This window comes from Mesoplodon bidens, assembly GCF_964165515.1.
Source record: "Mesoplodon bidens genome assembly, chromosome: Y".
NCBI lineage: Eukaryota > Metazoa > Chordata > Mammalia > Artiodactyla > Ziphiidae > Mesoplodon > Mesoplodon bidens.
The window spans coordinates 39,809,419-39,834,390 of record NC_138180.1 but is presented as its reverse complement, the minus strand read 5'-3'; positions in this window follow the sequence as shown (position 1 = coordinate 39,834,390).

The window sequence follows — 24,972 nt, the reverse complement described above, 5'->3', positions numbered from 1 at the left end:
TGTGATGACAAGCTCACGGAGCATTGTGATTACAGAGGTCACGGAACATTGGGATGAAAAGGGCATGGATCATTGGGTTGACAAGGGACATGGAGGTTTTTGATGCCAAGAGTCTGGGATGATTGTGTTGTCAGGGGTCAGGGAGCATTGTGATGACAAGGGTAATGGAGCATTGTGATGAGAATTTCATGGATCATTGGGCTGAACATGTTCATGGAGTATTGTGATGACAGGGGTCATGGAGCATTGTGATGACAAGGGAATGGAGCATTGTGATGACAAGGTCCTGGAGCATTTTGATGAGAAGACCATGGAGCCTTGTGATGACAAGTCTCATGGAACATTCTCATGAAAAGGGGCATGGATCTTTGTGATTACAGGGTTCTTGGAGCATTTTGATTACAAGGGCATGAACATTGTGATGATAAGGCCATGGAGCATTCTGATGACATGTGTCATGGAGCTTGGTGATGACAAGGTCATGGAGCATTTTGATTACAGGGGGCTTGGAGCATTGTGATGAAAAGGGCATGTATCATTGTGATGAAAAAAGCATGGAGCTTTGTCATGCAAGTGTTCAAGGAGCATACTGACGACAAGTGTCAGGGAGCATTGTGATGACAAGTGTATTGAACATTGTGATGAAAAAGGTCATGGAGCATTGTGATGAGAAGACCATGTTTAATTGGGATGACAACCGTCATGGGGCATTGTGATGACAACTGTTATGGAACATTGTGATCACAAGGGTTTGGAGCATTGTGATGAAAGAGGGCATGGAGCATTTTGATTTCAAGTAGCATGTAGCATTGTGATGAAAATGGCATGAAGCAATGTGATCCCAAGTTTCATGGAGGATTGTGATGATAAGCTCATGGAGCATTGTGTTGACAAAGTCATGTAGTATTTTGCTGACAAAGGCATGGAGCATTGTGATGACAAGGGTCATGGTGCACTGTGATAAGAAGCATCAAGGAGCATTGTGATTACAGAGGTCATGGAGCATTGGGATGAAAAGCACAGGGATCATTTTAAAGAAAAGTGTCATGGAGCATTTTGATGAGAAGAGTCCAGGATCATTTTGTTGTCAGGGTTCATGGAGCATTGTGATGACAGTGGTCATGGAGCATTGTGATGACAGGCATCATGGAGCATTTTGATGAGAAGGTCATGGATCATAGGGCTGAACATGTTCATGGAGTATTGTAATGACAGTGGTCATGGAGCATTGTGATGAGAAGGAAATGGAGCATAGTGATGAAAATGTCTTGGAACATTTAGAAGAGAAGAACATGGAGCCTTTTGATGACAAGTTTCATGGAGCATTCTGATGAAAAGTGGCATGGACCATTGTGATTACAGGGGTCTTGGAGCATTGTGATGACAAGGGCATGGATTATTGTGATAACAGGCATCTTGGAGCGTTGTGATGACAGTGGTCATGGAGAATTGTGATGACATGGGTCATGGAGCATTGTGATGAGAAGACTATGAATAATTGTGATGACGAGCGTCATGGAGCACTGTAATGACAGGTGTCATGGAACATTGTGATAACAAGGGTCATGGAGCATTCTGATGACAAGCTTGTGGAGAATTGTGATGACAATGGAATGCAGCATTGTGAGGAAAAGGGCATGGAGCATTGTGATGAAAATGGCATGGAGCCTTGTCATTACAGGGTTCAAGGAGCATTCTGATGACAAGTGTCAGGGAGCATTGTGATGAAAAGAGTATTGACCATTGTGATGACAAAGGTCATGTGGAACATTGTGATGACAAGGGAGTGGAGTATTGTGATGACAGGCATCATGTAGCATTGTGATGACAAGTGTTATGGAATATTGTGATCACAAGGGTACTGAGCATTGTGAGGAGAGAGGTCATGGATCATTTTGATTTCAAGGAGCAGGGAGCATTGTGATGACAAGTGCATGAAGCAATGTGATCCCAATGTTCATGGAGGATTTTGATGACAATGGTAATGGAGAACTGTTATAACAAGCACATGGAGCATTGTGATGACAAGGTCGTGTAGCATGTTGCTGACAAAGGCATGGAGCATTTTGATGAAATAGGTCATGGAGGACTGTGATGACAAGCGTCACGGAGCATTGTGATTACATGGGTCATGGAGCATTGGGATGACAACGCATGGAGCATTGTGATGAGAAGGCCATGGAGCAGTCTGATGACATGGGTCATGGGGTTTGTGATGACAAGGGCATGGAAAATTTTGATTACAGGGGTCTTGGAGCATTGTGATGGAAAGAGTATGTATTATTGTGATGAAAAAGGCATGGGGCCTTTTCGGGGCAAGTTTCAAGGAGCATACTGACGACAAGTGTCAGGGAGCATTGTGATGACAAGTGTATTGAGAACTGTGATGAAAATGGTCATGGAGCATTGTGATGAGAAGACCATGGATAATTGTGATGGCGAGCGTCATGGGGCGTTGTGATCACAAGTGTTATGGAAAATTGTGATCACAAGGGTTTGGAGCATTGTGATGACAGAGGTCATTGAGCATTTTGATTTCATTGTGATGACAATAGCATGAAGGATTATGATGATGGGCAGGGTGCATTTTGATGACAGGGTTCATGGAGCATTGAGATGAAAAGGGCCATGGAGCATTGTGATTACATGGTTCTTGGAGCATTGTGATGAGAAGGCCATGGAACATTCCGATGACATGCCCCATTGATCTTTGTGATGACAAGGGCATGGATACTTATGATTACAGGGGTCTTGGAGCATTGTGATGACATGGCCGTGGAACATTGTGATGGCAGTGGTCATGGAGCATTGTTATGACAGGGGTAATGGAGCATTGTGATGACAAGGGCATGGAGCATTGGTCTGAAAATATTCATGCATTATTGTGATGAGAGTGGGCATGGAGCATTGTGATGACAAGGGCAAGGGACACTGTGATAAATGGGTCATGGAGGATTGTAATGACAAGTGCATGGAACATTGTTATGAGAAGAGCTTCAAGCATTGTGATGACAAGCGTCATTGTGCTTTGTGATGACAATGGCATGGAGTAATGTGCTGAGTGTTTTCATGGAGCAATGTGATGACAATGGCATGGAATATTGTGATGACAAGTGTCATGGAGCTTTGTGATGATATATGTCATGGAGCATTTTGATGAAAAGGGTGTGGTTCGTTGTGATGAGAAGGGCAGGGAGCATTGTGATGACAGGGTCATGGAGCAATTTGATGAATAGGAAGATTGAACATTTTGGTGACATGTTATGGAACATTGTGATGTCAGGGGTTATGAAGCATTGTGATGAAAAGGTTCATAGAGCGTTTTGATGACAGTGGTTATGTAACATTGTGATGTCAGGGGTCATGGAGCATTTTGATAATATGGGAATGTAGCATTGTGATGACAGCTGTCATGGAACATTGCGATAACAGGGGTGAGGGTGTATTGTGATGACTAGTGATGGAACATTGTGATATCAGTGGTGAGAGAAAAATTTGATGATAAGTGCATTGAGCATTGTGATGACATGGGTCATGGAGCATGGTGCTGACAAAGGCATGGAGCATTGTGATGACAAGTGTCACAGAGCATTGTGATGAAAAGTTCATGGAACATACTGGTGAAAAATGTCACAGAGCTTTGTGACAATGACTGCATGGACCATTGTGATGACAAGGGCATGGAGCATTGTTCTGACAAGTTTCATGGATTATTGTGATGACAGTGGGCATGGCCCATTATGATGACAAGGACATGGAGCCTTGTGATGACAAGGTCATGGTGTATTGTGAAGAGAGGTGTCTGGGACCATTGTGATGACATATGTCACGGCCCATTGTGATGACAATGACATGGAGCATTGTGATGCCAAGTGTCATGGACGTTTGTGATGGCAAAGATAACAGAGCATTTTGATGACAAGGGCTTGGAGCATTGTGATGACAAGGGCATAGAGCATTGTCATGACAAGGGCCATTGAGAATTTTGAAGACAAGATCATGAAGCATTGTGATGACAAGCACATGGAGCTTTCTATGACAGGGGTGATGGAGCATTGCGTTGACAAGTGCATGGAGAATTGTGATGACAATATCATGTAACATTGTGATGAGAAGTGTCATGGTGCATTGTGATGACAATGACGTGGAGATATGTGCTGACATGGGACATGGAGAATTGTGATGACCAGGGCAAGGAGCATTGTGATGGCAAGACCGAGGAGCATTGTTAAGAGAAGACCATGGATAATTTTGCTGAGGAGCGTCATGGAGCACTGTAATGACAAGGGACATGAAACATTGTGTTGACCAGTGTCATGGAGCATTGTGATGACAGGGGTCATGGAGCATTGTGATGACAAGGGTCATGGAGCATTCTGATGACAAGCTTGTGGGGTATTGTGATGACAATGGCATGGAGCATAGTGATGAAAAGGGCATGGAGCATTGTGATGAAAAATTCATGGAGGCTTTCATGACAGAATTCACGGAGCATTCTGAGGACAAGTGTCTGGGAGCATTGTGATGAGAAGTGTATTGTGCATTGTGATGACAAGGGACATGTAGCATTGTGATGACAAGGGAATGGATCATTGTGATGGCTAGACTTTGGAACATTGTAATGAGAAGACCATGAATGATTGTAACAATGAGCGTCATGGAGCACTGTAATGACAAGGGGAATGGAGCATTGTGAGGACAGGTGTCATGAAGAATTGTGATGACAGGGGTTATGAAGTAGTGCGATGACAAGTGTCATGGAGCATTCTGATGAAAAGCTTGTGGAGTATTGTCAGGACAAGTGCCTGGATCATTGTGATGACAAGTTCATGGAGTATTGTGAAGACAGGTGTCAAAGAGCATTGTGATGACATATGTCATGGTCCATTGTGATGCCAAGTGTCATGGAGCATTGTGATGACAAGGGCAAGGAGCATTGTGATTGCAAGGGCAATTGAGAATTTTTATGAGAAGGTCGGGAAGCATTGTGATGACAAGTGCATGTAGCTTGCTATGACAGGGGTCTTGGAGCATTGTGATGACAAGTGCATGGAGAATTGTGATAACAAGGATGTGGAGAATCCTGATGAAAAGGGACATGGAGCATTGTGATGACCAGGACATGGAGCGTTATGATGGCATGACCGTGGAGCATTGTGATGAGAACACCATGGATAATTGTGATGACGAGCATCACGGAGCCCTGTAATGACAAGGGATATGGAGCATTATGATGACAGGAGTCATGAGCATTTTTATGACAGGGGTCATGGAGCATTCTGATGACAAGATTCATGGAACATTCTGATGACAAGCTTGTAAACTATTTTGATGACAATGGCATGGAGCATTGTGATGAAAAGGTCATGGATCATTGTAATGAAAAAGGCATGGATCCTTTTCATGACATGGCTCAAAGAGCATTTTGACGATAAGTGTCATGGATCATTGTGATGACAAGTGTATTGAGCATAGTGATGACAAAGTTCATGGAGGATTGTGATGACAACGGTATGGAGTAATGTGATGACAGGCATCATGGAGAGCTGTGATGAAAAGTGTTATGGAACATTATGATCACAAGGGTTTGGAGCATTGTGATGACAGAGGTCATGGATCATGTTGATTTCAAGGAGCGTGGAACATTGTGATGACAGGAGTATGAATCAATGTGATCCCAAGGTTCATGTAGGATTGTGATGACATGCACATGGAGCATTGGGATGACAATTTCATGTAGCATTTTGCTGACAAAAGCATGGAGCATTGTTATGACAAGGGTGATGAATCACTGGGATGACAATCGTCATGGAGCATTGAGATTACAGGGGTCATGGAGCATTAGGAAGACAAGGGCATGAATCTTGGTGATGACAAGTTTCATGGAGCATATTCATGCCAAGAGTCCTGGATCATTGTTGTGTCATGTGTCATGGAGCGTTCTGATGACAGTGGTCATGGTGCATTGTGATGACAGGGTTCATGCAGCATTGTGATGAGAAATTCATGGAGCATTGGGCTGAAAATATTCATGGAGTATTGTGTTGACAGGGGTCATGGAGCATTGTGATGACAAGGGAATGGAGACTTATGATGAAAATCTCCTGGAGCATTGTGTTGAGAAGACCATGGAACCTTGTGATGACAAGTGTCATGGAGCATTCTGATGAAAAGTGCATGGATCATTGTGATTACAGGGGTCTTTGAACATTGTGATGAAAAAGGCATGGATCATTGTGATAAAAAAGGCATGGAGCCTTGTCATGACAGGGTTAATGGAGCATACTGACGACAAATGTCAGGGAACATTTTGATAACAAGTGCAATGAGCATTGTGATGACAAAATTCACGGAGCATTCTGATGAGAAGTCCATGGATAATTGTGATGACGAGCGTCATGGGGCATTGCGATGACAAGTGTTATGGAACGTTGTGATCACAAGGGTTTGGAGCATTGTGATGACAGAGGGCATGGAGCATTTTGATTTCATTGTGATGACAATAGCATGAACGATTATGATGATGGGCATCGTGCATTGTGATGACAGGTTTCATGGAGATTTGAGATGAAAAGGAGCATGGAACATTGTGATTACAGGAACCTGGAGCATTGTGATGACAAGGGCATGGGACTTTGTGATGAGAAGACCATGGAGCATTCTCATGACATGTGTCATGGAGCTTTGTGATGACAAGTGCATGGAGCATTGTGATTACAGGGTCTTGGAGCATTGTGATGACAATGTTCTCGGAGCCTTGTGATGAAAGGCCATGGATCATTGTGATGGTAGGGGGCATGGAGCATTGTTATGACAGGGGTAATGGAGCATTGTGATGACAAGGGCATGGAACACTGGTCTGAAATGATTCATGAATTATTTTGATGAGAGTGGGCATGGAGCATTGTGATGACAAGGGCACAGAACACTGTGATACATGGGTCTAGGAGGATTGTAATGACAAGGGCATGGAGCATTGTGATGAGAAGAGCATCGAGCATTGTGATGACCAGCGTCATGGAGCTTTTGGAAGGCAAGGGCATGGAGCAATGTGTTGAGAGTGTTCATGGAGCATTAAGATGACAATGGCATGGAGCATTGTGATGACAAATGTCATTGAACATTTTGTTGACAAGGGCGTGGTGCATTGTGATGCGAAGGGCAGGGAGCATTGCGATGACAGTGTCATGGAGCAATTTGATGAAAAGGGTCATGAAAATTTTGTTGAAAGTGTTTATGGAAAATTGTGATGTCAGGTGTCATGGAGCATTGTGTTGAAAAGTGTCATGGAGCATTTTGATGACAGGGATTATGGAACATTGTGATGTCACATGTCATGGAGCATTGTGATAATAAGGACAGGTAGCATTGTGATGACAGTGGTCATGGAACATTGTGATGACGTGGGTGGGTGTGTATTGTGATGACTAGTAACGAAACATTGTGATACCAGTGGTGAGAGAGAATTTTAATGAGAAGTTCATGGAGCATTTTGATGACAAGGTTTATGGATCATTCTGATGACAAGGTTGTGGAGCGTTGCAATGACAAGCACATGGCACATTGTAATGACATGTGTCATGGTACATTGTGCTGACAAGCGCATGGAGCATTGTGATGACAAGGGTCATGGAGCATTGTGCTGAAAAAGGCATGGAGCATTATGATGACCAGGTTCGCAGAGCATTGTGTTGAAATTTTCATGGAGCATTGTGGTGTCAAGAGCCACAGAGTCTTGTGATGACGAGGTCATTGACCACTGTGATGAAAAAGGTCATGAAGCATTTTGATGACTGGAGTCAAGGAGCATTGTGATGACACCGGTCATGGGGCATTGTGATGAAAAGGGTATGAAACATTGTGATGACTGCTGCATGGAGCATTGGTCTGACATGTTTCGTAATTTACTGTCATGACAGTGGGCATGGCACATTGTCATGACAAGGGAATAGAGCATTGTGATGACAAGATCATGGACTATTGTGAAGAGAGGTGTCAGGGAGCATTGTGATGACATATATCATGGTCCATTGTGAGGACCATGGCATGGAGCATTGTGATGCTAATTGTCAAGGAGTATTGTGATGACAATGGTAATGGAGCATTGTGATGACAAGGACATGGAGCATTATGATGACAACGGCCATTGAGAATTTTGTGGAGAAAGTCGTGAAGCATTGTGATGAAAAGTGCATGGTACTTGCTATGACAGGTGTCATGGAGCATTGAGATGACAAGTGCATGGAGAATTGTGATGAAAAGAGCATGTAACATTTTGATGAGAAGTGTCATGGAGTATTGTGATGACAAGGACTTAGAGAATTGTAATGATAACGGACATGGAGCATTATGATGACCAGGGCATGGAGCATTGTGATGGCAAGACCGTGGAGCATTGTGATGAGAAGGCCATGGATAATTGTGATGACGAGAGTCATGGAGCACTATAATGACAAGGGGTATGGAGCATTGTGATGACACGTGTCATGGAGCATTGTGATGACACGTGTCATGGAGCAGTGTGATGAAAAGTGTCATGGAGCATTCCGATGACAAGCTTGTGTTGTATTTTGATGACAATGGCATGGAGCATATAGATGAAAAGAGCATAGAGAATTGTGATGAATATGTCATGGGGCTTTTTCATGACAGCCTTCAAGGAGCATTCTGATGACAAATGTCAGCGAGCATTGTGATGAAATGTGTGTTGAGAATTGTGATGACAAATATCATGGAGCATTGTGATGACAATGGCATGGATTATTGGGATGACAGGCATCATGGTGTGTTGTGATGACAAGTGTTGTGGATCATTATGATCACAAGGGTTTGGAGCATTGTGATGACAGAGGTCATGGATGATTTTGATTTCAAAGAGCATGGAGCATTGTGATGACAAAGGCATGAAGCAATGTGATCCCAAGGTTAATGGAGGATTCTGATGATATGAGCATGGAGCATTTTGATGACAATGTCATGTACCATTTTGATCAAAAATGCATGGAGCATTGTGATGACAATTTCATGGAGCACTGTCATGACAAGCATCACAGAACATTGTGATTACAGGGGTCATGGAACATTGGGAAGTCAAGGACAAGGATCACTGTGCTTACAAGTGTCATGGAGCATTTTGATGACAAGAGGCCGGGATCATTGTGTTGTCAGGGGGCATGTATCATTAGTATGAAAAGTTGGACGGATTATTGTGATGAGAGATTGCAGGGAGCACTGAGATGACAATGGCATGGAACACTGTGATTCATGGGTCATGGAGGATTGTAATGAGAAGGTCATGGAGCATTGTGATGAGAAGGGCATCGAGCATTGTTATGCCAAGGGTCATGGAAATTAACGAGGACAAAGGTCATGGAGCATTTTGATGACAAGGGTGTGGTGTATTGTGATGAGATGGTCAGGGAACATTGCGAAGAGAGGGTCATGGAGCAATTTGATGAAAAGGGTCCCAGACCATTTGATGACAGGTTTAATGGAACATTGTGAGGTCAAAGGTAATGGAACATTGTGATGAAATGGGTCACAGAGCATTTTGATTACAGGATTTATGGAACATTGTGATGTCAGGGGTCATGGAGCATTGTGAGGATAAGGGCATGTAGCATTGTTATGGCAGGGGTCATGGAACATTGTGATGACAGGGGTGAGGAAGTATTGTGACGACTAGTGATGGAACATTGTGATATAAGTGGTGAGACAGTATTTTGATGAGAAGTGCATGGAGAAATGTAATGACAATGTTTATGGAGCATTGTGAGGACAAGCTTGTGGAGAATTGTAGTGACAAGCGCATGGCACATTGTGATTACATGGGTGATGGAGCATTGTGATGAAAAAGGCATGAAGCATTGTGATGACAGGGGCATGGAGCATTGTGTTGACAAGGGCATGGAGCATTGTGATGACAAGGTCATGGATTATTGTGAAGAGAGGTGTCAGGCAGTATTGTGATGACATATGTCATGGTCCATTGTGATGCCAATGGCATGGAGCATTGTGATGCCAAGTGTCATGGATGATTGTGATGACAATGGTAATGGAGCATTGTGATGACAAATGCTTGGAGCATTGTGATAACAAGGGTCATGAGCATTGTGATGACTAGGGAATGGAGTATTGTGATGACAAGGGCTTGGAGCATTGTGGTGACAAGGGTGATGGAGCATTTTGATGACTAGGGCATGGACTATTGTGATGAAATTCATCATGGAGAGTTCTGATGACAAGTGTTATTGAAAATTGTGATCACAAGTGTGTGGAGAATTGAGATGAAAAAAGCATGGAGCCTTTTCATAACAGGGTTCATGGAGCATTCTGATGACATGTGTCAGGGAGCATTGTGATGACAAGTGTATTGAGCATTGTGATGACAAATGTAATGGAGCATTGTGATGATAAGGGCATGGATTATTGGGATGACAGGCATCAAGAAGCTTGTGATGACAAGTGTTATGGAACATTTTGATCACAAGAGTTTGGAGCATTGTGATGACAGAGGTAATGTATCATTTTGATTTCAAGGAGCATGGAGCATTGTGATGAAAAAGGCTTGAAGCAATGTGATCCCAAGGTTCATGGAGGATTGTGATGACAAGCGCATGGAGCATTGTGATGACAAGGTCATGTAGCATTTTGCTGATAATGGCAAAGAACATTGTGCTGACAAGGGTCATGGAGCATTGTGATGAGAAAACCATGGATAATTGTGATGACTAACATCATGGGGCGTTGTGATGACAAGTGTTATGGAACATTGTGATCAGAAGGTTTTGGAGCATTGTGATGTCAGTGGTCAGGGATCATTTTGATTTCATTGTGATAACAATAGTATGAAGCATTATGATGATGGACATGGTGCATTGTGATGAGAGGGTTCAAGGAGCATTGAGATGAGGAGTGGCATGTAGCATTGTGATTACATGGGTCTTGGAGCATTGTGATGACAAGGGCATGGAACACTGTAATGAGAAGCCATGGAGCATACTGATGACATGCATCATGGAGCTTTGTGATGACAAGGGCATGGAGCATTGTGATTACATGGTTCGTGGAGCCTTGTGATGAAAAGGTCACGGTGTATTGTAAAGACATGTGTCAGTTAGCATTGTGATGACATATGTCATGGTCCATTGTGATGACAATTGTATGGAGCATTGTGGTGCTAGGTGTCATGGCGGATTGTGATGACAAGGGCTTGGAGCATTGTGATGACAAGGCCAGGGAGCATTGTCATGACAAGGGCCATTGAGAAATTTGATGACAATATCTTGACGTAATGTGATGAAAAGCACATGGAGCTTGCTATTACTGGCGTCATGTGCATTGTGATGACAAATGCATGGAGAATTGTGATGACAAGAACATGTAACATTGTGATGAGTGGTGTCATGGTGCATTGTGATGAAAAGGACGTGGAGAATTGTGACGATAAGGGACATGTAGCATTGTGATGAACAGGGAATGGAGCACTGTGATGGCAAGACCTTGGAACATTGTGATGAGAAGACCACGGATAATTGTGATGATGAGCGTCATGGAGCACAGTAATGACAAGGGGAATGGAGCATTGTGAAGACAGGTGTATTGGAGCATTGTGATGACAGGGGTCCTGAAGTAGTGTTATGACAAGTTTCATGGAGCATTCTGATGAAAAGCTTGTGGAGTATTGTCATGACAAGGGCCTGGAGCATTGTGATGACAAGTTCACGGAGTATTGTGAAGACAGCTGTCAGGGAGCATTGTGATGACATATGTCATGGTCCATTGTGATGATAATGGCATGGAGCCTTTTGATGCCAAGTGTCATGGAGGATTGTGATGACAAATGTAATGGAGTATTGTGATGACAAGGGCATGGAGCATTGTGATGACCAGGGCATGGAGCATTTTACTGGCAAGACCATGGAGAACTGTGATGAGAAGTCCATAGGTAATTGTGATGATGAGCGTCCCGGAGCACAGTAATGACAAGGGGCATGGAGCATTGTGATGACAGGGGTCATGGAGCATTCTGATGTCAGGGGTCATGGAGCATTCTGATGACAAGCTTGTGAACTATTGTGATGACAATTGCATGGAGCATGGTGATGAAAAGGGCGTGGGGCATTGTGATGAAAAAGGCATGGATCCTTTTCATGACAGGGTTCCGGGAGCATTTTGACGATGTGTCATGGATCATTTTGATGAGAAGTTTATTGAGCATTGTGATGACCAAGGTCATGGAGCATTTTGATTACAAGGGCATGGAGTATTGTGAAGACAGGCATCATGGATCGTTGTGATGACAAGTGTTATGGAACATTGTGATGACAAGTGTTTGGAGCATGGTGATGACAGAGGTCATGGATGATTTTGATTTCAGGGAGCAGGGATCATTCTGATGCCAAGAGCATGAAGCAATGTGATCCCAAGGTTCATGGAGGATTCTGATGACATGAGCATGGAGCATTTTGATGACAATGTCATGTACCATTTTGATCACAAAGGAATGGAACATAGTGATGAAAAATTAATGGAGCCATGTCATGACAAGCATCACGGAGCATTGTGATTACATGGGTCATGGAACATTGGGATGACAAGGACAAGGATCACTGTGATGACAAGGGTCATGGAACATTTTGATGACAAGAGGTCCGGATCATTGTGTTGTCAGGGGTCATGGAGCTTTTTGATGACTGTTGTCATGGGGCATTGTGATGACAGTTTCCAAGGAAGGAGCATTGTGATGAGAAATTCATGCAGCATTCGGCTGAAAATATTAATGGAGCATTGGGATAACAAGGGAATGGAGCACTGTGATGACAATTTCCTGGAACATTGGGTTGAGAACACCATGGAGCCTTGTGATGACAAGTGTCATGGAGCATTCTGATGAAAAGTGGCATGGAGCATTATGATTCCAGGGGTCTTGGAGCATTGTTATGACAAGGGCATGGAGCATTGTGATGAGAATGTCATGGAGTATTCTGATGACATGCCTCATGGAGCATTGTGATGACAAGAGCATGGAACATTGTGATTACAAGGGTCTTGGAGCATTGTGATGGAAAAGGCATGGAGGCTTGTCATGAGAGGGTTCAAGGAGCATACTGACGACAAGTGTCAGGGAGCATTGTGATAACAAGTGCATTGAGCATTATGATGACAAAGTTCATGGAGCATTGTGATGAGAAGACCATTGATAATTGTGATGATGAGCGTCAAGGGGCATTGTGATGACAATTTTTATGGAACATTGTGATCACAAGGGTTTGGAGCATTGTGATGACAGAGGTCATGGAGCCTTTTGATTTCATTGTGATGACAATAGCATGAAGCATTATGATGATGGGCATGGTGCTTTGTGATTAGAGGGTTCATGGAGAATAGAGATGAAAAGGGGCAAGGAGCACTGTGATAACAGGGGTCTTGGAGCATTGTGATGACTAGGGCATGGAGCATAGTGATGAGAAGGCCATGGAGCATTCTGATTACATGCATCTTGGAGCTTTTTGATGACAAGTGCATGGAGCATTTTGATAACAGGGGTCTTGGAGCATTGTGATGACAAGAGTCATGGAGCCTTGTGATGACAAAACCATGGACTATTTTGATGGGAGGGGTCATGGAGCATTGTTATGACAGGTATAATGGTACATTTTGATGACAAGGGCATGGAGCACTGGTGTGAAAAATTTCATGGATTATTGGGATAAGAGTGGGCATGGAGCATTGTGAAGACAAGTACACGGTACACTGTGATACATGGGTCATGGAGGATTGTAATCACAAGGTCATGGAGCATTGTGATGAGAAGGGCATTGAGCATTGTGATGAGAAGGGCATTGAGCATTGTGATGACAAGTGTCATGGATCTTTTTGATGACAAGGGCATGGAGCAATGTGATGAGGGTTTTCATGGAGCATTGGGATGACAGTGGCATGGAGCATTGTGATAACAAAGGTCATGGAGCATTTTGTTGACAAGGGCGTGGTGCTTTGTGATGAGAAGGGCCAGGAGCATTGCAATGACAGTTTCATGGAGCAATTTGATGAAAAAGGTCATGGAACATTTTGATGAAAGGGTTTATGGAAAATTGTGATGTCAGGGGTCATGGAGCATTGTGATGAAAAGAGTCATGGAGCATTTTGATGAGAGGGGTTATGGGACATTGTGATGTCAGGGGTCATGGAACATTTTGATGACAGGGGTGGGGGTGTATTGTGATGACTAGTAATGAAACATTGTGATATCAGTGGTGAGAGAGCATTTTGATGAGGTGTGCATGGAGGATTGTGATGACGAGTTTTATGGAGCATTGTGATGACAAAGTTGTGGAACATTGTGATGACAAGCGCATGGAGCATTGTCGTGAAATGGATCATGGAACATTGTGCTGACAAGCGCATGGAGCATTTTGATTACAAGGGTCATGGGGCATTGTGTTGACAAAGGCATGGAGCATTGTGATGAGCAGGTTCACAGAGCTTTGTGATGGAAATTTCATGGAAAATTGTGGTGACAAGAGTCACAGAGTCTTGTGATGACGAGGTCCTGGACCACTGTGATGACAAAGGTCATGAAACATTGTGATGACTGGAGTCATGGAGCATTGTTATGACAGAGGTCGTGCAGCATAGTGATGACAATGTTATGTAACATTGCGATGACAGCTGCATGGAGCATTGGTCTGACATGTTTCATGGATTATTGTGATGACATGGGCATGGCACATTGTTATGACACGGGCATGGAGCATTGTGATGACAAGCTCATGGATTATTGTGAACACATTTGTCAGGGTGCATTTTGATGACATATATCATGGTGCATTGGGATGACAATGGCATGGATCATTTTGATGCCAATTGTCATGGAGGATTTTGATGACAATTGTAATGGAGCATTGTGATGACAAGAGCATGGAACATTGTGATGACGAGGGCCATTGCGAATTTTGATGAGAATGTCGTGAAGCACTGTGATGAAAAGCCGATGGAGTTTGCTATGACAGGTGTCATGGAGCATTGCGATAACAAGTGCATGGAGAATTGTGATGACAAGAGCATGTAACAGTGTGATGAGAAGTGTCATGGAGCATTGTGATGACAAGGGATATGGAGCATTGTGATGAACAGGACATGGAGCATTGTGATGGCAAGACCGTGGAGCATTGTGTTTAGAAGACCATGGATGACTGTGATGAGGAGCTTCATTGAGTAGTATAATAACAAGCGGTGTGGAGCATTGTGATGACAGGTATCATGGAGCATTGTGATTACACGTGTCATGGAACATTCTGATGACAAGTGTCATGGAGCTTTCTGATGACAAGCTTGTGAAGTATTGTGATGACAATGGCAAGGAGCATGGTGCTGAAAAGAGCATGGAACACTGTGATGAAAACGTCATGGGGCATTTTCATGACAGCATTCATGGAGCATTATGATGACAAGTGTCAGGGAGCATTGTGATGACAAGTGTATTGAGCATTGTGATGACAAAGTTCATGGAGCATTATGATGACAAGGGCATGGATTATTTTGATGACAGGCATCATGGAGTGTTGTGATGACAAGTGTTATGGAACATTGTGATCACAAGGGTTTGGAGCATTGTGATGACAGAGGTCATGGATGATTTTGATTTCAAGGAGCATGGAGCATTGTGATGACAAGGGCATGAAGCAATGTGATCCCAAGGTTCATGGAGGATTCTGATGACATGAGCATGGAGCATTTTGATGACAATGTTATGTACCATTTTGAACACAAAGGCATGGAGCATAGTGATGACAATTTCATGGAGCACTCTCATGAAAAGCATCACAGAACCTTGTGATTAAAGGGGTCATGGAGCATTGGGATGACAAGGAAAGGATCACTGTGATGACAAGTGTCATGGAGCACTTTGATGACAAGAGGCCAAGATCATTGTATTGTCAGGGGGCATGGATCATTAGTCTGAAATATTTGACAGATTATTTTGATGAGAGTGGGCAGGGAGCTTTGTGATGACAAGGGCAAGGAACACTGTGATTCATGGATCATGGAGGATTGTAATGAGAATGTCATGGAGCATTGTGATGAGAAGGGCATCGAGCATTGTTATGCCAAGGGTTATGGAAATTTGTGATGACAAAGGTCATGGAGCATTTTGATGACAATGGCGTGGTGCATTGTGATGAGAAGGGCAGGGAGCATTGTGATGAGAGGGTCATGGAGCAATTTGATGAAAATAGTCATGGATCATTTGATGACAGTTTTAATGGAACATTGTGAGGTCAAGGGTCATGGAGCATTGTAATGAAATGGGTTACGGATCATTTTGATTACAGGGTTTATGGAACATTATGATGTCAGGGGTCATGTAGCATTGTGATTATAAGGGCATGTAGCATTGTGATGGCAGGGGTCATGGAACATTGTGATGACAGGGGTGAGGGAGTGTTGTGATGACTAGTGATGGAACATTGTGATATCAGTGGTGAGAGTGCATTTTGATGAGAAGTGCATGGAGCATTGTGATGACAATATTTATGGAGCATTGTGATGACAAGCTTGTGGAGCACTGTGAGGACAAGCACATGGCGCATTGTGATGACATGGGTGAAGGAGCATTGTGATGAAAAGGGCATGGAGCATTGTGATGAAATGTCATGGATTATTGCGAAGAGAGTGGTCAGGGATAATTGTGATGACATATGTCATGGTCTATAGTGATGACAATGGCATGGAGCATTGTGATGCCAAGTGTCATGGAGCATTTTGATGACAAGAGTCCCGGATCATTGTGTTGTCAGGGTTCATCGAGCGTTGTGATGACCATGGTCCTGGAGCATTTTGATGACAGGTGTCATGGAGCATTGTAATGGGAAGGTCATGGAGCATTGGGCTGAATATATTCATGGAGTATTCTGATGAGAGGGGTAATGGAACATTGTGATGACAAGTGAATAGAGCATTGTAATGACCAGTTCCTGGAGCATTGGGTTGAGAAGTCCACGGAGCCTTGTGATGACAAGTGTCATGGAGCATTCTGATGAAACGGGGCATGGAGCATTGTGATTACAGGGGTCTTGGAGCATCGTAATGACAAAGGCATGGAGCATTGTGATGAGAAGTCCGTGGAGCATTCTGATGACATGCGTCATGGAGCTTTGTGATGACAAGGGCATGGAGCATTGCGATTACAGGGTTCTTGGAGCATTGTGATGGAAAGGGCATGGATCATTGTGATGAAAAAGGCATGGAGCCGTGTCATGACAGGGTTCAAGGAGCATAGTGACGACAAGTGTCATGGAGCATTCGGATGACAGCTGTATTGAGCATTGGATGACAAAAATCATGGAGCATTGTGATGATAAGACCATGGATAATTGTGATGACGAGCGTCATTGGGCATTGTGATGACAAGTGTTATGGAACATTGTGATCACAGGGGTTTGGAGCATTGTGATGACAGAAGTCATGGAGGATTTTGATTTCATTGTGGTGACAATAGTATGAAGCATTATGATGATGGGCATGGTGCATTTTGATGACAGGCTTCATGGAGCATTGAGCTGAAAAGGGGCATGGAGCATTGTGATTACATGGGTTTTGGAGCATTGTGTTGACAAGGGCATGGGACATTGTGATGAGAAGGCCATGGAGCATTCTCATGACATGCGTCATGGAACTTTGTGATGACAAGGGCATGGAGCATTGTGATTACAGGGTGCTTGGAGCATTGTTATGACAAGGGTCATGGAGCCTTGTGATGACAAGGCCGTGGAAAATTGTGATGGCAGGTGTTATGGAGCATTGTTATGACAGGTGTAATGGAGCCTTGTGATGTCAAGCACATGGAGCTTGCTATGACAGGGGTCATGGAGCATTGTGATGACAAGTACATGGACAATTGTGATGACAAGAGCATGTAACAGTGTGATGAGAAGTTTCCAGGAGCATTGTGATGACAAGGACGTGGAGAATTGTGATGACAATTGACATGGATCATTTTGATGAACAGGGCATGGAATGTTGTGATGGCAAGACCATGGAGCATTGTGAAGAGAAAACCATGGATAATTGTGATGACATGCGTCATGGAGTACTGTAATGATAAGGGGCATGTAGCATTGTGAGGGCAGGGGTCATGGAGCATTATGATGACAAGGGTGATGGAGCATTCTGATGACAAGCTTGTGGAGTACTGTGATGACAATGGCATGGAGCATTGTGATGAAAAAGGCAAGGAGATTTGTGATGAAAAATGCATGGGTCCTTTTCATGACAGTGTTCAAGGAGCATTCTGATGACAAGTGTCACGGAGCATTGTGATGACAAGTTTATTGAGCATTGTGATGACAAAGGTCATGGAGCAATTTGATGATAAGACCATGGATAATTGTGATGACGAGCGTCTTTGGGCATTGTGATGAAAAGTCTTATGGGACATTGTGATCACAATGTTTTGGAACATTGTGATGACAGAGGTCATGGATCATTTTGACTTCAAGGAGCATGGAGCATTATGATGACAAGGAAATGAAGCAGTGTGATCCCAAGGTTCATGGAGGATTGTGAAGATAATGGTATTGGAGTATTGTGATGACAGGCGTATGGAGAATTGTGATCACAAGGTCATGTAGCATTTTGCTGACAAAGGCTTAGAGAATGGTAACGACAAGTGTCATGGAGCACTGTGATGATAAAAGTCATGGAACATTGAGATGACAAGGGCATGGATCAGTGTGATGACAGGGGTCATGGAACATATTGATGACAAGAGTCCCTGATCATTGTGTTGTTATGGGTTATGGAGCACTGTGTTGACAGTGGTCATGGAGCATTGTGATTACAGGTGTCATGGAGCATTGTGATTGAAAGGTCAAGGAGCATTGGGCAGAAAATGTTCATGGAGTATTGTGATGAGAGGGGTCATGGAGCATCTTTATGATATGGGAATGGAGCATTGTGATGACATGGTCCTGGGCATTGTGATGAGGAGACCATGGAGCCTTGTGATGACAATTCTCATGGAGCATTGAGGTGAAAAGGGGAATGGAGCATTGTGATTACAGGAGTCTTGGAGCACTGTGAAGACGAGGACAAGGAGCATTGTGATGAGAAGGCCAGGGAGCATTCTAATGACATGTGTCATGAAGTTTTGTGATGACAAAGGCATGGAGTATTGTGATTACAGGGATCTTGGAGAATTGTGATGAAAAGTGCATGGATCATTGTGATGAAAAAGGCATGGAGCCTTGTCATGTCCGGGTTCAAGGAGCATACTGATTACAAGTGTCAGGGAGCATTGTGATAACAAGTGCATTGATCATTGTAATGACAAACGTCATGGAGCATTGTGATGAGAAGACCATGGAAAATTGTGATGATTATTGTCAAGGGAAATTGTGATGACAAGGGTTATGGAACATTGTGATCACAAGGGTTTAGAGCATTGTGATGACAGTGGTCATGAATCATTTTGATTTCCTTGTGATGACAATAGCATGAAACATTATAATGATGGGCGTGGTGCATTGTGATGACAGGGTCCACGTAGCATTGGGAAGAAAAGGGGCATGGAGCATTGTGATTACAGGGGTTTTGCAGGATTATGATGACAAGGGCATGTAGCATTATGATTACATGGGTCTGGGAGCATTGTGAGGACAAGGGTCATAGAGCCTTGTGATGACAAGGCCGTGGAACATTGTGATGGTAGGGGTCATGGAGCATTGTTATGACAGTGGTAATGGAGCTTTGTAATGACATGGACATGGAGAATTGGTCTGAAAAATTTCATGGATTATTGAGATGCGAGTGGGCATGGAGCATTGTGATGACAAGGACACAAAACACTATGATACATGGGTCATGGATGATTTTAATGACAAGGGCAGGGAGCATTGTGATGAGAAGAGAATTGAACATTCTGATGACAAGCGTCATGGAGCTTTTCGATGACAAGTGCATGGAGCAATGTGATGAGAGTGTTTATGGAGCATTGTGATGAAAATGGAATGGAGCATTGTGATGCCAAGGTTCATGGAGTTTTGTCATTACAGAGGTCATGGAGCATTTTGATGACAAGGGCATGGTGCTTTATGATGAGAAGGGCAGGGAGCATTGTGATGACAGGTCATTGAGCAATTTGATGAAAATTGTCATGGAACATTTTGATCACGGATTTATGGAACATTGTGTTGTCAGGGGCCATGAAGCATTGTGAAGAAAAGGGTCATGCAGATTTTGATGACAGGGATCATGGACCATTGTGATGTCAGGGGTCACAGAGACTTGTGATCATAAGTGCATGTAGCATTGTGATGACAGGGGTCATGGAACATTGTGAAGAAGGGGTGAGGGAGTATTCTGATGACTAGTAATGGAACATTGTGATATCAGTGGTGAGAGAGCATTTTGATGAGAAGTCGATGGAGCATTGTGATGACAAGATTTATGGAGCATTGTGATGACATGGTTGTGGAGCATTGTGATGACTAGTGCATGGTGCATTGTGATGACATTGGTCAAGGAGCATTGTGCCGACAAGCGCATTGAGCGTTGGGCTGACAATGGCATGGAGCATTGTGATGACAAGGGTCAGAGAGCATTTTGATGAAATGTTCATGGAGCTTTGTTGAGACAAAGGTCACAGAGCCTTGTGATGAAGAGGGCATGGACCATTTTGATGACAAAGATCATGAAGCAATTTGATGACTGGAGTCATGGAGATTTGTGATGACACGTGTCATGGAGAATGGTGATGACAAGGGCATGGAGAATTGTCATGAGAATGTAATGGAGTACTGTGAATACAGGTGTCAGGGAGCATTGTGATGGCATATGTCAGGGTCCACGGTGATGACAATGTCATGGAGCATTGTGATGTCATGTGTCATGGAGGATTATGATCACAAAGGTAATGGACCATTGTCGTGACAAGGGCTTGGAGCATTGTGATGAAAAGGGTCATGGAGCATTATGATGACAAGGGCCATTGAGAATTTTAATGACAGGTTCGTGAAGCATTGTGATGACAAGCACATGGAGCTTGCTATGACAGTTGTCAAGGAGCATTGCGATGACAAATGCATGGAGAAATGTGATGACAAGAGCATGTAAATTGTGATTAGAAGTGTCATGGAACATTGTGATGACAAGGGACATGCAGCATTCTGATGACTAGGGCAAGGATTATTGTGATGGCAAGACCGTGGAGCATTGTGATGAGAAGACCATGGATAATTGTGATGACGAGCGTCATGGACCACTGTAATGAAAAGGGACATGGAGCATTGTGAGGACAGGTGTCATGGAGCATTGTGATGACAGGGGTCATGGAGCATTGTGATGACAAGGGTCATGGAGCATTCTGATGACAAGTTTGTGGAGTATTGTGATGACAATGGCTTGCAGCATTGTGATGAAAAGGGCAACGATCATTGTGATGAAAAAGGCATGGAGCATTTTCATGAAAGGTTTCAAGGAGTATTCTGATGACAAGCGTCACAGAGCTTTGTGATGACAAGTGTATTTAACATTGTTATGACAAAGCTCATGGAGCATTGTGAAGAGAGTCAACATGGAGCGTTGTGATGACACGTGTTATGGAAGGTTGTGATTACAAAGTTTAGGAGCATTATGATGACAGAAGTCATGTATCATTTTGACTTCAAGGAGCATGGAACACTGTAATGACAAGGGCATGAAGAAATGTGATCCCAACGTTCATGGTTGAATGTGATGACAATGGTAATGGAGAATCGTGATGACCAGTGCATGGAGCATTGTAATGACAAGGTCATGTAGAATTTTGCTGACAAAGGCGTGGAGCATTGTGATGACAAGTGTCATGGAGCACTGTGATGACAAGCATCACAGAACATTGTGATTACAGGGGTCATGGAACATTGGGATTACAAATGCATGGATCATTGTGATGAGAAGTGTCATGGAGCATTTTAAGAGTCAAAGATCATTTTGTTTTCAGGGTTCATGGAGCGTTGTGATGACAGGGGTCATGGAGCATTGTGATGCTAGGGGTCATGGAACATTGTGATACGAAGGTCATGGATCATTGGGCTGAAAATATTCATGGAGTATTGTGATGACGAGCGTCATGGAGCACTGTAATGACAAGGGGCATGGAGCATTGTGATGACAGGTGTCATGGAACATTGTGATGACCGGGGTCATGGAACACTGTGATGACAAAGGCATGGAGCATTGTGAAGAAAAGGGCATGGAGCATTGTGATGAAAAAGGCATGGAGTATTGTGATGACAGGCATCATGGAGCGTTGTGATGACAAGTGTTATGGAACAGTGTGATCACAAGGCTTTGGAACATTGTGATGACAGAGGTAATGGAGTATTTTGATTTCAAGGAGCATTGAGCATTGTGATGACAAGAACATGAAACAATGTGATCAGAAGTTTCATGGAGGATTGTGATGACAAGTGAATGGAGCATTTTGTTGACAAAGGAATGGAGCATTGTGATGACAAGGGTCATGGAGCACTGTGATGACATGCTTTATGTAGCATTGTGATTACAGGTGTCATGGAACATTGGGATGACAAGGGAGTGGATCATTGGGATGACAATTGTCATGAAGTCTTTTGATGACAATAGTCCCGGGCCATTGTGTTTTCAGGGGTCATGGAGCGTTGTGAAACCAGTGGTCATGGAGCATTGTGATGATAGGGGTCATGGAGCATTGTGATGAGAAGGTCATGGATCATTGAGCTGAAAATGTTCACGGAGTATTTTGATGACTGTGGTCATGGAGCACTGTGATGACAAGGGAAAGGGGCAATGTGATGACAAGGTCCTAGAGCATTGTGATGAGAATACCATGGAGCCTTGTGATGACAAGTCTCATGGAGAAATCTGATGAAAAGGGGCATGAAGCATTGTGATTACAGGGGTCTTGGAGCATTGTGATGACAAGGGCATGGAGCATTTGGATGAGAATGCCATGGAGCATTCAGACGACATGCATCATGGAGCTCTGTGATGACATGGGCATGGAGCATTGTGATTAGAGGTGTATTGGAGCATTGTGATGAAAAGGGCATGGATGATTGTGACGAAAACTGCATGGAACCTTGTCATGACAGGGTTCAAGGAGCATACTGATGACAAGTGTGAGGGAGCATTGTGATGACAAGTGTATTGAGCTTTGTGATGACAAAGTTTATGGAGCATTGTGATAAGAAGACCATGGATAATTGTGAGGACAAGCATCATAGAGCGTTGTGATGACAAGGGTTATGGAACATTGTGATCACAAGGGTTTGGAGCATTGTGATGACAGAGGTCATGGAGCATTTTGATTTCATTGTCATGACAATAGCATAAAGCATTTTTATAATGGTCATTATGCATTGTGATGACAGGGTTCATGGAGCATTGAGATGAAATGGGGCATGGAGCATTGTGATTACAAGTGTCTTGGAACATTGTGATGATAAGTGTCATGGAGCCTTGTGATGACAAGGCCATGGAATATTGTGATGGCAGGGGTCATGGAGCATTGTTATGAAAGGGGTAATGGAGCATTGTGATGAAAAGGTCATGGAGCATTGTTTTGAAAAGTATCATGGATTACTGAGATGAGATTGTGCATGGAGCATTGTGATGACTAGGGCAAGGAACACTGTGATACAACGGTTATGGACGATTGCAATGACAAGGGCATGGAGCATTGTGATCAGAAAGGCATTGATCATTGTGAAGACAAGCGTCATGGAGCTTTGTTATGACAAGGGCATGGAGTAATGTGATGAGAGTTTTCATGGAGCATTGTGATGACAATGGCATGGAACAATTTTCTGCCAAGGGACATGGAGCGTTTTGATGACAAAAGTCATGGAGCATTTTGATGACAAGTGCGTGGTGCATTGTGATGAGAATGGCAAGGAGCATTGTGATGACAGGGTCATGGAGCAATTTGATGAAAAGAGTCATGGAACATTTTGATGACAGGGGTTATGGAACATTGTGATGTCAGGGGTGAGGGAGTATTGTGATGACTATTGATTGAACATTGTGATATCAGTGGTGATAGAGCATTTTGATGAGAAGTGCATGGAGATTGTGATGACAAAATTTATGGAGCATTGTGATGGCAAGTTTGTGGAGCATTGTGATGACAATCGCATGGCACATTGTGATTACATGTGTCATGGAGCATTGTGCTGACAAGCGCATGGAGCATTGTGATGACAAGGGTCATGGAGCATTGTGTTGACAAAGGCATGGAGCATTGTGATGACAAGGGCCACAGAGCTGTGTGATGAAATGTTCATGGAGCATTGTGGTGACAAAGATCACAGAGCCTCGTGATTACGAGGGCATGGACCATTGTGATGACAAAGGTCATGAAGCATTGTGATGAATGGAGTCACAGAGCATCGTGATGACAGGGGTCATGGATCATTGTGATGACAAGGGCATGGAGGATTGTGATGAGAATGTCATGGTTTATTGTGAAGACAGATGTCAGGGAGCATTGTGATGACATATGTCAAGGTTCATTGTGATGGCAATGGCATGGAGCATTGTGATGACAAGGGCATGGAGGATTGTGATGACAATGTCATGGTTTATTGTGAAGACAGATGTCAGGGAGCATTGTGATGACATATGTCAAGGTCCATTGTGATGGCAATGGCATGGAGCATTGTGATGCCAAGTGTCATGAAGGATTTTGATGACAAAGGTAATGGAGCATTGTGATGACAAGGACTGGGAGCATTGTGATGACAAGGACATGGAGCATTGTGATGACAAGGTCCATTGAGAATTTTGGTGAAAATGTCGTGAAGCATTGTGATGACAATTGCATGGAGCTTGCTATGACATGTGTCATGGAGCATTGCGATTACAAATGAATGGAGAATTGTGATGACAAATGCATGTAACATTGTGATGAAAAGTGTCATGAAACATTGTGATGACAAGGATATAGAG